The sequence below is a fragment of the Schistocerca nitens genome, chromosome 1 (assembly GCF_023898315.1).
Source record: "Schistocerca nitens isolate TAMUIC-IGC-003100 chromosome 1, iqSchNite1.1, whole genome shotgun sequence".
Classification (NCBI taxonomy): domain Eukaryota; kingdom Metazoa; phylum Arthropoda; class Insecta; order Orthoptera; family Acrididae; genus Schistocerca; species Schistocerca nitens.
Genome location: NC_064614.1, coordinates 965,864,019 through 965,878,780, shown reverse-complemented (window position 1 = coordinate 965,878,780; position 14,762 = coordinate 965,864,019). Strand labels below are relative to the sequence as shown.

Sequence of the window (14,762 nt, the reverse complement as noted above, 5' to 3'; positions counted from 1 at the left end):
AGTGAGTGGTCAGAAGCTAGTCAGGCAGATCTGAGATCGTCGCGACGGGCGCGGATTTATCGCCAGACTTGGGCAACCGCTCGACGGCGGCGAGATGGCGCAACGTGCCGTCAGCTGGTGGCTGATATGTGTGCCGCGCCGCCGGCCTTGAGCGGCCGCTTCGTTTACAGCGCATGCGTGCTGGCGGCGCGTGTCTGGCTCGCAGTTTGCACACCATCTGAAGGTACGGTCATCATAGAGACAGTAGAGACATGACAATTGGGAAAATAAGTATAATACTGCAGCAGTTGAAACACGAAAATTAACACATTTGAAGATATCTCGTGTGGTAAGTCTACTACAAGTTCAGTACTGTGGACGGCAATCGATTCACCCTTTACTGAACCTTCCTTCCTTCCTGAATGTTTAATTTTTAGATTTCCCCACCTGCCTTTCCTCACTCCAGCAAAGCTTATTCCGCCAGTGAAGGTTATTCCGCCAACATTCCCCAATATCTGCTGCACATGATGCGAGTGCAAACTTCCTTTGCGGCGTTTGCTATTGGCTCTTCGCTTCCAGTACCGTTATGAGAAGTCTCATGTCTCTCTGTGGCCCACTAATCCGGAACTATCTTTCCTTGCCCTCTTCCAGCCAGCGCATTTCTTTTTATTCTACCCCATTTGAAAAAGCGTGGACTTTCCAGATATACTGAAAATCCTTGATCAAATGATGTTAGACATTTTTCAGTTATCGTCCATTAACTTTGTTTCACATGTTCATTATCCGACGATTAAAATACAGTACAACACAGTTTTGTTGTGTAGACACATAGGCTAGCTTACCATTGAGGGTACTTGTTGCTCACAGTTTGATTTTCTGTACGGAAGATATTCGTGCCTTTTGGCACTACGTTGTATGACTAGTTAATTACGGTGTGTGGTTCGAAAATAGTTGTGTCAACCCGTAACCGGTAACCACTGCAGCAAAAAATGGAATATTTTTGCAACTGAGACGGACAAAATAAAAAAATATCGAATTGCTTCCATATTAAACAGTTGCGGACCTACCATCCCGAAGCAGCATGCCTCGAATCAGCAAAATACAATCTTCTCCTAGCTGCTCCTCTTACTTTATTCATACCAAACTGGATACCCTTTTTAATAAAAACAAATTTTCGATTAACAAACAAATTTTCCCACATTTTGCTTTTACTGCCTTTTACTGGTCCTGATTCCCCAATCAACTAATGCGTTAGTTTCTTTCTTAGCGCTGTTTTCACTGTGCCTTCTTCCTTTTCTGACAAGGAATTTAGTACGTAAAATGAATATGTGCTTGTTTGTTTGTTTCTTCGTCTCATATGCGTTCGTCCTGTTACGATAAAACTTCCAGCGAGTTATTATGGGCACGCCCACGAATGTTTCTCTGGGGGTAAAAACCCCTAACCACCTACAGGGATGCTCACTCCGTATATATTTCTACATTATGGGTTATACGTAACCAAAAAAAGGCGACACAGCTTTCGTATAATGAAGACTTACTTACTATCTTCTACACATGTAAAAGAGTTTTTTCTGTTTCCTCTTGTCATTCTTAAGTGGTGACATTTCTATATCTTCGTTTCAATGGATTAGAAATAACAGCCAACCAGTTGCAAAGTATAGGTTTATTGAACCTTGACCATGGTTTCCACGGTTTTAAAAACGTCTTCTTCAGAAGACGCATTCTTCAGAAGATGTATTATTAACGAGATCACCACATTATGTGTAGAACAAGGATAGTAACATTACAATAAGCAGAATTACAGGAAATGTTTACAAAAAAATTTTTAGTGAAGCCTACTCTCGTAGAGTTACATAATCTATAGCCGTCGTGGGCTGCGTTGACTCTGTCTAGTACATGTCATCCATTTAAACATAATTTAAAATACATTATATACTGAAGAGCCAAAGAAACTAGTATATGTGTATTCAAATACAGAGATATGTAAACAGGCAGAATACGGCGCTGCAGTTGGCAACGCCTATATAAGATAAGTGTCTCGCGCAGCTGTTAGGTCGGTTACTGCTGCTACTATGGCAAGTTATCAATATTTAAGTGCAAGTGTTGTTATAGTCGGCGCCCGAGCGATGGGACACAGCATCTCCGAGGTAGCGATGAAGTGGGGATTTCCCCGTACGACCATTTCACGAGTGTATCTTGAATTTCAGGTATCCGGTAAGACATCGAATCTCCGACATCGTTGAGGCCGGAAAAAGATCCTGCAAGAACAGGGCCAACAACGATTGAAGAGAACCGTTCAGCGTAACAGAAGTACAACGTTTCCACAAATTGTTGCTGATTTCAATGATGGGCCATCAACAAGTGTCAGTGTGCGAACCATTCAACGGAACATCATCGAGATCGGCTTTAGGAGCCGAAAGCCCACTCGTGTGCACTCGATGACTGCACGACACAAAGCTTTACACCTTGCCTGGGCCCGTCAACACTGACATTGGACTGTTGATGACTGGAAACATGTGCCTGGCCGGACGAGTCTCGCTTCAAACTGTATCGAGCGGATGGACGTGTATGGGTATGAAGACAACCTCAGGAATCCAAGGACACTGCATGTCGGCAGGTGACTATTCAAGCTGGTGGAGGCTTTGTAACGGTGTGGGACGTGTGCAGTTAGAGTGATACTGGACTCCTGATACATCTAGATACGATTCTGACAGGTGACACGTACGTAAGCATCCTGTCTGATCACGTGAATCGGTTCATGTCCATTGTGCATTCCCACAGACTTGGGGAATTCCAGCAGGACAATGCGACACCCCACACTTGCAGAATTTCTACATAGTGGCTCCAGGAACACTCTTATGAGTAAACACTTCCGCTCGCCACCAAACTCGTCAGTTATGAACATTATTGAGCTCATCTGGGATGCTTTACAACGCTCTGTTCGGAAGAGATCTCCACCCCCTCGTACTGTACCAGTTTCGTCACTGTATAAAAACAGTAGCCGTCTACTGCAGGGCTCTGTCTTAAAACTTTTTGAAATATCACAGTTTTGACGTTGGATACAACAACATCTAGATAGTTCAAAAAGATTTCGGGCTTGCAGCCGGTAGTCGTATGCTTCATTGCACGATATTTTTGCTGGACAACTGCCAGCCATCTTCAGGTGAGCCGAACGAGGACTGACGAAGACGTTCTCCGCTCTGTCTTATATAGTGCGCTGATAGTACTGCCGCGCATGCGTTGCATTCGCGGAGACATATGGGCCACACCGCCCAGTGACAGCGCCCTCGCTGGTGGAACTGCAATACTCAACTACCGTCGGTATTGTCACTGGCCGCAGCTATCGAAGTTTTCTGGTGCCTTCGCCTCTAGCAAATTTCGGAGATGACGGAATTCCATGCGTTATTCAATTGGTAACCACTGTCACGGTTCATTAGATTTCCCGCAATGCGCATTTCAACGGATTCTTTGATAATGGAGTCCCAAAAAGTTGTTGTGAATTTCCATTAGAAATACAATGTTCCGCAACTGCAGACTTACTGACTTGCAGTAGCCGAGTGCAACGTTGATGTTCTGTACAACGCTCTTCCACTGTACGCGTTGTCTGTCCTATATAGGCCATACCACATTGACACGGTATTTTGTAAATTTCCGCCTTCCGCAGTAACAAATCATCCTTCACCGATCTCAGAAAATCCGAAATCTTAGAAGGCGGACGAAAAACCACTTTCACATGAAAATTATTAAGAATTCTCGCTATCTTGAAGGAGATATTTCCAACGAAGGGAAGAAAAGCTAGGGACTTGGCTGGCGCGTTCTCCTCTTTATCCGCTTCCCGGTTCCTGGCTCTAGTTGAGAAGGCCATATTAATTTGCCGGGTCGAGTATCCATTGTCTCTGAACACCGTCCTTAAATGTGCAAGTTCCTTAGGCAGATTCTCTGCATCCGACACCGTACGTGCCCTGTGCACCTGGGTTTTAAGTACACAGGTGGTCTGGGATGGGTGATAGCAACTCGAAGAATGCAAGTACAAATCTGATAAACAGAATGCCCCACCTAGCCGACACTCTTCCGTTTAACCAAAACATCCAGGAATGGAAGGCAACCATCTTTCTCTAGTTCCATAGTAAATCGTATATTCTCATGGATACCTCGTAGAGTTCAGTGTGTCCTTTTGTCGTAGTCCATCATGATAGGGGTCGACTGCATAATCTACAGGGTGTTACAAAAAAGTACTGCCAAACTTTCAGGAAACATTCCTCACACACAAAGAAAGAAAATATGTTATGTGGACATGTGTCCGGAAACGCTTACTTTCCATGTTAGAGCTCATTTTATTACTTCTCTTCAAATCACATTAATCATGGAATGGAAACACACAGCAACAGAACGTACCAGTGTGACTTCAAACACTTTGTTACAGGAAATGTTCAAAATGTCCTCCGTTAGCGAGGATATATGCATCCACCCTCCGCCTGCATGGAATCCCTGATGCGCTGAGGCAGCCCTAGAGAATGGCGTATTGTATCACAGCCGTCCACAATATGAGCACGAAGATTCTCTACATTTGGTACCGGGGTTGCGTAGACAAGAGCTTTCAAATGCCCCAATAAATGAAAGTCAAGAGGGTTGAGGTCAGGAGAGCGTGGAGGCCATGGAATTTGTCCGCCTCTACCAATCCATTAATCACCGAATCTATTGTTGAGAAGCGTACGAACACTTCGACTGAAATGTGCAGGAGCTCCATCGTGCATGAACCACATGTTGTGTCGTACTTGTAAAGGCACATGTTCTAGCAGCACAGGTAGAGTATCCCGTATGAAATCATGGCGGTGAATCGAGGAAGCACAGTACATACTGACGAAACTGAAAAGAGCTCTAACATGGAAATTAAGCGTTTCCGGGCACATGTCCACATAACATCTTTTCTTTATTTGTGTGTGAGGAATGTTTCCTGACAGTTTGGCCGTCCCTTTTTGTAACACCCTGTATAGTGTTACGCCTGCAAGCTCTTTCTAAGCCACAAGACTTAAATGACACGCTTTTCACCGCGTCCCCTTTCCCTCTTTTCAAGTCACCCCTCCTCTCCTCTCCCTCTTTTCAACTACTTAGTAATATGCTAATTCTATTAATTATATGCATTAGTGAAATCACACACGCTGCTCATGGTGATTAATTGGATGACATGCTCTAGACAGAGTCAACGACTCCCACATTGGCTATAGATAATGTGAGTCTACGTGATTATGCTCCACTAAAATTTTTTTGTTAACATTTCCTGTAAATTTGCTTAATGTAATGTCGCTATCTTCGTTCCACCCACAACATCGTAATCTTGTTGACAGGTACAATATCTTCTGAAGAAGACGGTTTTAAAACCGTCGAAACCATGGTCAAGGCTTAATAAACCTGTACTTTGGAACTGGTTGGCTGTTACTTCTAATCCATTGAAGCTCTTGTGTGCACAGTTGCTGAAACTCACCCACGTTCAAAATCTTGATATCTCCGTTTTCTTTTTCCGCATACCGATGTTACTCTTCCTGAGATGATCAGTCTAGATCTTGATGAGTTCCTTTCTGTTGTCTCTACGGTAATAACTGCGGAAAAAGAGTCAAACACCAAATTTTAATCCTGTCTTTCTTCTCTGATTCGGCCTTCACCGTCATCTTTACAGTTCAAGTACAAATCAGATTTCCTTTCCTACTTTACTTTCTAAAGCAAATTATGTGTCTGTCTCTTTTCTCCGTGTTACACCATATTTGTGATTAAAATATTCTTAAAATTACAAAAAACATAAACCGAAACCAAATGTTACATAAATTAAAAGTCTATAAGATCACTATATTTCTCTGTCTGTTTCCTTTTACAGGTTCATCGATTTTGGAATGTTGTCTCAGGGAAATTTTGCATTGGATTTTTGCAGGCACGTAACTAGGCTTCACCACTGGGGCATTGTCCCATCGTCCCTTCTGGAGTCCAGAAGGAAGGAAAGAGAAGCATGGAAAATTATAATGGAGAATTCAGTGGAATCGGTCAGTCAAATAAGTTTTTCCTTACGTCAAAATCATCGAGTTTGTTTCTGAAAATCATCGTGCCTTAAGGAAATGTTAACTATTCAGCCAACTTCATTTACCAGCCGATACTGTATTCAGTGCGCCTCGAACGAAAGCAGACGTAACACTTGCAGTTAGAGATCACAGAAACGTTATATATAATTGAATTCGAAATGTTTTAAATTTATTGAAACGTTCAATGAAGATACTCTTCGCAAGACTATCAGTCCGAAGTCATATACTGTATTTCGACTTCTCGAAACAGCTACTCACGTCAGCTACTGTTCCAAGAGTCTTCTCACAGTGAACGATTAATACTTCTTTTGGCAGATCAGGGGGGAATAATAGCGTAAGAGGTCATATATAAATAATACTCTTTCTACAAATTACTTATCACCGAAACGAAAAACAGCATTAAAATGCCGTCTATAGTGTCAGGCATATTTTGCACATTATTAATGAACTGTCCACATTGGCAGCGAAAAGAATGAATATATTAGCAGTTCGAATTCCAGCGACCTGTATTAATTCAGTACTAGCGTGATCAGAAGCAAAGTAAATGCGAATGTGGGTGCACTGTACTGGGACTGACGATATGATCTGCACTGGCACAAAGAACGAAAGCTCACCCACCTTACGTGACTACGCATACAAAGAACCAACAATTTCAAATAGCATTTCATTCAGTTTATGAGACATCTATAACTTAAAATTACTTTTCCTGACAATACAGTTTAATGTTTGAAATTTGTCTCTAATCGTTAGAAATTCTTATGAATATGTGTTATTTCTTGTGATATGTGCAAGGGAAATGTATGTTTCATAACATCGTGGAAACACACACGATTTCTCGAACAATATCTATACTAGCGAATACCGAGATAACTTGGTACGGAAAATTCGTGGGAGAATGTTTAGCCTGTAGCACTTCCACTTCCCCCTAATTACAGTTTTTACAAAACTGGTGCTATTCCAATCCTTGATAAACAGTCTTGATGACTGGTTTGTAAAATCGAATTACCTTGAATATAGACAAAGTGTGGAAGACCTCAACAAGTATTAAATATACATGCTGTGAGAATTTATGTTATGCATCCACAGAAAAGAACAATCGATTTGATGCCCGTGTTTTGGATGGCACTGATTGCCGGAACTATGATGTTTGTTGTCGGTTTACCTCCTTACTGCCTGTGACGAACATTTTAAGAATGAAGCACTTAAGTTTTTCAGTGGTGGCTCATGATGTTTATCTTCTGTGTACAGCATAGCTAATGTTGATAGGAACTTTATATAAAGCCGTCTCGGTGTCTCCAATGGAACCCACGGGTGTCGCTAAAGCGTAGCGTTCTTAATGAAGCTAAACATATATTTTTTAATTACTTACGTCCTCCAATGAGTCAGGAATGGTAACACGGTGTGGAAATGCTATTAGGTTGGTGCATAAGATCGTCGCGTTCTTCCGTAAGTTTCATAAAAATAAGAGACACATGACAGCTACTTTACTCATCAATAATATATTGTGTTTCACTATTTACAACAGTCTGCCAACACTGGGGTAACTTTTCGATTTCGTGACTGTAGCAACCACATGGTTTTAATGCGAAGAACTCGTAGAGCCGTGTTCGGAGCGCATTTTCATCCGGAAAGTGAGTTCCTTGAAGGTTGTTCGATAGAGGCCGGAAAAGGTGAAAATTCGAGGGCACAAGATCAGTTAAATAAAATGTCGTGTGACTAGGGCCTCCCATCGGGTAGACCGTTCGCCGGGTGCAAGTCTTTCGATTTGACGCCACTTCGGCGACTTGCGCGTCGATGGGGATGAAATGATGATTGGGATAACACAACACCCAGTCCCTGAGCGGAGAAAATCTCCGACCCAGCCGGGAATCGAACCCGGGCCCTTAGGATTGACATTCTGTTACGCAGACCATTTTTCTTTACTTTTTTTTAAAATCTCATTTTGTTCGCTTTTTTGTTCGTTGCAGCTGCTCGGGGCGGACGTCGTAAGACATCCGTTTAAGTTCGTTGTTGATCGATTAACTCAGTTTTTTTAATACAGAGGGCAGCTAACCCTGTGACCGAACACGCTGAGCTACCATGTCGGCTTCCACTCAGCTACCGTGGACGGACACAGGATCAGTTGAATAAGGTGGATGTGGAATGACTTCCCAATCTGTCTCCCGTGTAGTGTTTTTTGTCAGGCTAGCAGCATGCTGGCGTGCGTTATCGTGGAGTAACACCATTTCACTCCTGGTCGTTGTTCTTGGATTGCGTCCGCAAGACGTCTTGGAAATTGGAAATTTGTGGTAAAATCTTATGGTACCAAACTGCAGAGGTCATCGGTCCCTAAGCTTACGCACTACTTAATTTAACTTAAACTTACTTCCGCTAAGGACAACACACACATACCCATGACCGAGGGAGGACTCTTCCGACGGGGAGAGCCGCACGAACCGTGACAGGACGCCCAAGACTGCGCGGCTACCCCGCGCGGCCCGCAAGACGTTTCAGTTGTTGACAATAAATGTCAGTAGTGAAGGTTACATGCCGGGGAAGCAATTCCTAGTACATCACACCGTCGCTGTTCTACCAGACGCGCAACATCATCTTTTGTGGATGCGCGCAGGTCTTCGTAAAGGGAACTGCTGCTTTGTTTGGGCTCAACCATTCCTTTAGTATAAAGACAGCCGCGCGGGATTAGCCGAGCGGTAAGTATAAGGCGCTGCAGTCATGGACTATTCGGCTGGTCCCGGCGGAGGTTCGAGTCCTCCCTCGGGCATGGGTGTTCAAAAAAAAAATGGTTCAAATGGCTGTGAGCACTATGGGACTTAACAGCTATGGTCATCAGTCCCCTAGAACTTAGAACTACTTAAACCTAACTAACCTAAGGACATCACACAACACCCAGCCATCACGAGGCAGAGAAAATCCCTGACCCCGCCGGGAATCGAACCCGGGAACCCGGGCGTGGGAAGCGAGAACGCTACCGCACGACCACGAGATGCGGGCGGGCATGGGTGTGTTTGAAACTTCCTGGCAGATTAAAACTGTGTGCCGGGCCGAGACTCGAACTCGGGACCTTTGCCTTTCGCGGGCAAGTACTCTACCAACTGAGCTACCCAAGCACGACTCGCGCCCCGTCCTCACAGCTTCACTTCTTCCAGTACCTCGTCTCCTACCTTCCAAACTTAACAGAAGCTCTTCTGCGAACCTGTGGCTGAGCCATGTCTCCGCAATGTCCTTTCTTTCAGGAGTGCTAGTTCTGCAAGGTTCGCAGGAGAGCTTCTGTTAAGTTTGGAAGGTAGGAGACGAGGTACTGGAAGAAGTGAAGCTGTGAGGACGGGGCGCGAGTCGTGCTTGGGTAGCTCAGTTGGTAGAGCACTTGCCCGCGAAAGGCAAAGGTCCCGAGTTCGAGTCTCGGCCCGGCACACAGTTTTAATCTGCCAGGAAGTTTCATATCAGCGCTCACTCCGCTGCAGAGTGAAAATCTCATTCTGAATGGGTGTGTTTGTTTGTCCTTAGGATAATTTAGGTTAACTAGTGTGTAAGCTTAGGGACTTATGACCTTAGCAGTTAAGTCCCATAACATTTCACACACATTTGAACATTTTGAACCGTATAAAGACACCGTTTCTCGCCACCAGCAGATACAAAATAGGAATGGTCGATTGTGTTGACGAGCCAACTGATGACGAGCAAACCGCTTATGTTGGTGATTTGAGCTCAGAGCATGCTATACCCATACACACGATTTTTGAACCTTCCCCATTGCGTGCAAATGTCGCACGATGGTGGAATGGTCACAGCGCATCACATCTGTCAATTATCGAATACACTGATGTTGATCATTGTCGGTTCATGTCGACTGATCTTCATTAAAACCCGAAACTCTTCCTAAATGTGGAAGGTCACTAATGTCAACATGATCCTCCTTAAAATGAGGAAACCATTTTCTTGCCATGCTGTGTCCAGTGGCATTATCCCCATACGCGATGCAAATATTTACGGCTGCCTCCACTGTTGTCACTCCTCTACGGAACTCAAACATAATATGTCGGAAATGTTCCGATTTCTCCACTTGATACTCTATTTTCTAGCGTTCACAGCAACACTCTCTATCTCTAAGTGAAAAAAATGACAACATGTAATCTCGAAAAGCAAAATTTAACTACAAATAAAAAATGGCAATCGATAAATAAACCCATAGCAACCGGAAAACCAAAATGCAAATGTTAGACGCTACCAACTTATGCACAAACCTAATATCAATAGGAGAGAGGTGACGCGAATGGTCAGCGAATTGTTTGACTGAATAGGAAGTTTAATATAAAAGTTGAAAAATTCTAATTGGCACAACCCGAAGTAAAGCAGAGTACATCTCTCAAGAACGTGCTTGGGAAACTCCAAGAGTCATCTCTTAGCGAATAAACCAAGAATGCGTCACAGTTCACTACGTGTCTATCCCATAGAAATCGCGCAGATAAAATAAATGATAGAAATAACAGCTCGCTCAGAGACATGGAAGCATTCGAACTTGGGTGAAAGTTTTTCATTTGTGTTGTCATAGTATCCGTAGTAGTTTTAAACTTACTTGATATGTTTCAAACCTTTCTTTGCACGTACTGAAACTGCCTATTTAATTTACCATATGATTTTCGTTTTATTCTGTTAAAGCATCGTCAGTGGTTGGACGTTCGCCTGTTTCCGCGTACATATGGAAGTATCTACCGGGTATACCTGCGTTTTTTCACTCACGGTTTTCGTGTATTTTACTCTTGACGTAAAACACAACATGGTATTGCAACGCCAATATTTATTTACGTTTTCGTAGCTGAACGTATGTCAGACACACGTTTAGCCGGGAGAAGGAAAATATTACGCACAGAGAGCATGCGAAAAATAACTTCGTTAGTTCTTTTTAATAAGTATCAGTTCATAACGTCAGCAAACATTTTGCACAAAGAAGCTTAGCAAAGTTGACAATCAGTGACAAGAAAGGGTCGTAACATTCCCTTGTAAGACGGATCGCCCACAACAACTGCAGAAGACGACTAGATCAGTTATTGAAACATTGTGCGTAGAAACAGAGTCGTCACCTCAGTTAAAAAGCCGAAAACTTGGCTCCACTCGAATCTATGCTATGTGCTATGTGGCAAAAATAAATAACCTTCGTAATCAGTAGAAGGCTTCCCAGGCACGCTGTAGAGCGTTTCACCGTCAACCTAAAGTACTCATGTTGCTTGCGCCGGATCCTTGATTTCGGCCGGAGAGCTGTCGGTCGGTCTCTGCACGGCAGAGCGACTTGGCCGCGCGGCGCTGACCGCACTCTGATGCGTCAGCTCCGCCAGCGGAAATAAGCTCGCCGCCCTCGCGACTGTAAAGCGATATGCCGTTCTGCAGAACGTATCTGAGACCGCCCGCCACAGAAGAGACACTTGGCAACGTCGCGATCTGTGTGCAGGCAAACTGTCCGCATCACATTTCTCCGCTGTAACTAATACAATAGCAGAGAATTACAGAGCTTTTTCTACATCCCTTGTAATAACAGTGCACCATTTGGAAAACTGATCGAGTAATCTTTCACTCTTTTTCCGAGCATAAAGGGCGTTTTATGAGGATACATCGTGTAGATGTCTCATCATCTCCAAACCTTTTTTTACATGACTTCGAATTATTTGCCATTGCTTTTTTTTTACTGATCAACTGATGATTGCAATCTTTTTCTCCCCTACCCTTCTACATCCAGCAGCAGCCATATTGCTGTTCTTCAGCCAATGATATTAAAATGCGTAGACATACCTTTCCAGTTAAAAACATAGTAGGATTAAAAGTAAAATAAACATTATTTCTTTGATGATGTGCTATCAGAACACAGATGATGGTAGTGTTGCTGGTTATAACTTTATAATGATGATCAAGACAATACTGCCTCAAGACTCTTCGAGGTCTGCTCCCAGTAACAGCTATATCGGTGGAGGGGTGACGGACAACAGAACAATTCAGATTTGTTTAGAGAGAGGGGTGGGGGAGAGGAGAGGAGGGGAATGATGTTGAGCAGTGGAATGGAATGTATGAGAACAGGAAGCAGCAAGGGTTGATCAGGAGGCTGTGAAAGATATTGGAGCCTTGAATGAGAGTTTCACTTTGCAGCGGAGTGTGCGCTGATATGAAACTTCCTGGCAGATTAAAACTGTGTGCCGGACCGAGAGACGAACTCGAGACCTTTGCCTTTCGTGGGCAAGTGCTCTACCAACTGAGCTACCCATCCTCACAGCTTTAATTCCGCCAGTACCTCGTCTCCTACCTTCCGAACTTCACAGAAGCTCTTCTGCGAACCTTGCAGAACTAGCACTCCTGAAAGAAAGGATACTGCGGAGACATGGCTTAGCCACAGCCTGGAGGATCTTTCCAGAATGAGAGTTTCACTCTGCAGCGGAGTCTGCGCTGACACGAAACTTCCTGGCAGATTAAAACTGTGCGCCAGACCGAGACTTGAACTCGGGACGTTTGCCTTTCGCCGGCCGAAGTGGCCGTACGGTTAAAGGCGCTGCAGTCTGGAACCGCAAGACCGCTACGGGCGCAGGTTCGAATCCTGCCTCGGGCATGGATGTTTGTGTTGTCCTTAGGTTAGTTAGGTTTAAGTAGTTCTAAGTTCTAGGGGACTAATGACCTCAGCAGTTGAGTCCCATAGTGCTCAGAGCCATTTTGAACCGTTTGCCTTTCGTGGGCAAGTGCTCTACCAATTTTTTTTTTTTTTTTTTTTTTTTTTTTTGCAGAATGGTGTAACAATAACAAACATAAACTGCTTCTAGCATTTTTTTTAAATATATAAGACGATGACTTTTATAAAATAAATTTTTTCTGGGAAACGTAAATAAGTGGACTTTTTTTACATAATAGTGAACAAAAAATGTCCTGATTCTGTCAGTACAAAACAATAACGGTATACGTTCCTCTTTTAGGCGCGTACCTCGCTAATCCCGTTATACCTCGCGTTGGTGTCGGGTACGTCTTCACGTGTGTTTGTGGATCCTCTCCACTGTCCTGGTCCTTTCTTGTTCTGATACTTATAGACAATAATTACATTCTCCTACCCGGGACACCCCGACTGGGTGGGGATCAAGCAAGGCACTCCCTAAAATATTTGCGTAATATGTTCGATATCTGATGTCTCATAAGCTGTGAGTGATGATCTTGTAGTAAGGCCCAAAGGTCGAGCACATTCTTACTGCCGTCTCGGAAAAGATAACGCACAGTCAAACCTCGAATCCAGGTCACTGCGTTTGTCTTTGTTCAGGGATAATATGTCCTATCTGGGAGAAGTAGTGTGCGTGGTTCTATTGTTTGCGGCCCCGGCCGGCCGAAGTGGCCGTGCGGTTAAAGGCGCTGCAGTCTGGAACCGCAAGACCGCTACATTCGCAGGTTCGAATCCTGCCTCGGGCATGGATGTTTGTGATGTCCTTAGGTTAGTTAGGTTTAACTAGTTCTAAGTTCTAGGGGACTAATGACCTCAGCAGTTGAGTCCCATAGTGCTCAGAGCCATTTGAACCATTTTTTTTTTGTTTGCGGCCCCACCCGAAGGAGGAAGGCGATCATTTTTTTGACCAAACACCATATGTCCGCCGAAGGTCCGCATATCAGGCGATGCTCCTCTGTGTCTATAACATTGCACTGCGGACACAGTGGCTCGTCCGCTATATAAATTGTATGCAACCTGGAACGAGTCACGTATTTCCCATTTACCACCTGATACCACAGTGCGCGCGCTCCCGTATCAAGGTGTGGGTGGTGCCGTGTACGCCATACCACTGACCACGTAACTGTTGGTTGGCAGCGCTCTACGGCATTATTCGGCCGTCGTCGAGTCAAGATGTGATATATATCACGTGCCGTTGCCGTCCTGGTAGTCGGTAGTTCCATATGTACATAACTGTGTTCCACAAAAAAGGTTCGCATATGGGGAAGCGATGGTGTGATGTGAGCCACTGCTACCGGAGCCGAACGAGAAGGTGGAGCGAGTTCGTCTATCAAGGTGCCCGTCAGACTTGTCTGGTATCGTGTCCACATCTTTATCATTGTGGTTACATAAATAGCCACTGCTCGGTCGCGTACGTGGACTAGTCCAAGACCTCCACGACTACGAGGAAGTGTGAGGGTTTCGTATCCTACCTTAAAAAGCAGACCTGTGCTCACAAAATATCCTAGTGCCGCCAGGATTCGGCGGGCCAACACCACCGGCATAGGAAGAACTGGTGCCAGGTGGGGGATGCGAGAGGCTAGATAAGTGTTGGCAAAGGTGACCCGTTGTATCATATCCAGTGCCCTTAACCTGTGACTTCGGACACTCTCACGAATTGTTTGCAGAAGATGTCTGTAGCTCAGTGCCGCCGTGCGTCGAACGTCTGTAGTGAAGATAATTCCTAGGCATTTCATCTTGTTGATCGGCTGTAATGGTGCTACACTTCCTGTCGGGAGTCCTCTCCCGATGTTCATCGCTCCCGACTTTGCCATGTTCAGGCGAATTCCCGTAGCCATACAATACAAATTAATCCAATGCAAGGCCGCTCTTGCCTCGTCGCCTGACCGTGCTAAAAACACTAGGTCATCTGCGTATGTTCGGCATATAAACTTGTTGTGCCTTGTCGTCATTCCTTGGAGTCGATTCCGGAGCCCGCAGAGCAGTGGCTCGACAGCGATGGCATACAATATCGTTGACAGCGGGCACCCTTGTCT

General features: G+C 44.4%; 1 long non-coding RNA gene and 1 other non-coding gene across 3 annotated transcripts in view; both read left to right on the top strand.

The window, feature by feature from the left end:
• Positions 1-200: 200 nt before the first annotated feature.
• Positions 201-14,762, top strand: part of LOC126237565 (uncharacterized) — a 31,493-nt gene continuing 16,931 nt past the window's right edge. The window contains exons 1-2 of one of the 2 annotated variants that reach the window (XR_007545101.1): positions 201-328; positions 5,903-6,011. This is a non-coding gene — a long non-coding RNA (uncharacterized LOC126237565). Of the gene's footprint in view, positions 329-5,848; positions 6,012-14,762 lie in introns of both variants that reach the window. The other variant, XR_007545100.1, reaches the window with a different exon arrangement.
• Trnas-cga (transfer RNA serine (anticodon CGA)) lies at positions 9,384-9,458 on the top strand. Its single transcript has one exon. It is a non-coding gene; the product is annotated as a tRNA-Ser (tRNA).